The sequence below is a fragment of the Seriola lalandi genome, unplaced genomic scaffold (genome assembly GCF_002814215.2).
Source record: "Seriola lalandi dorsalis isolate HSWRI2012SDOR001 ecotype SW California unplaced genomic scaffold, Sedor1 jcf7180002054941, whole genome shotgun sequence".
NCBI classification, from domain to species: Eukaryota; Metazoa; Chordata; class Actinopteri; order Carangiformes; family Carangidae; genus Seriola; species Seriola lalandi.
The window spans coordinates 737,333-737,870 of record NW_019525492.1 but is presented as its reverse complement, the minus strand read 5'-3'; positions in this window follow the sequence as shown (position 1 = coordinate 737,870).

The following is a 538-nucleotide window of genomic DNA, read 5'->3' as shown; positions in this document are numbered from 1 at the left end:
TTGTACGGCTGCTATATATATTCATACATGAAATAAATAGTTACCACACGGACTTATTATCATCACTGAGTTGAGAGAAGTAGGAAGGAACAAGGAGTCGTGGATATACATCCGACCAGCGTAGTAGCATGCTCTCAACTAACTCAAACCATAACAAAACGTAGTTTGATGACATCACTGGTAAGCGACACACGTTAAAGGCACCTTTCATATATTCAACTGTTACATCATGTTCTTAAAAAACCTATTTGTTTTAACAGTAACTGCCACAGTGGTTCAGTCAACGCCTGCATATTGACCTCACACACTTTATCTGCAGCGTTCAGTCAGGAGGAAGTGTAGTAGAGGAACTGTGCTTCACCCATTCACAAAATTAACATATACTCAATTACTGTATCACTGATCTGTAACTGATGTCATCAGTACGTTAACCCTCATACACTGGCTTTACATACAGAGTGGAAGCTTAGCACTAGCATGTTGCTGCTAACCTCAGGGACTTTGCTGCCTGGTTATAGTCGGGATGATTATAGTCGAG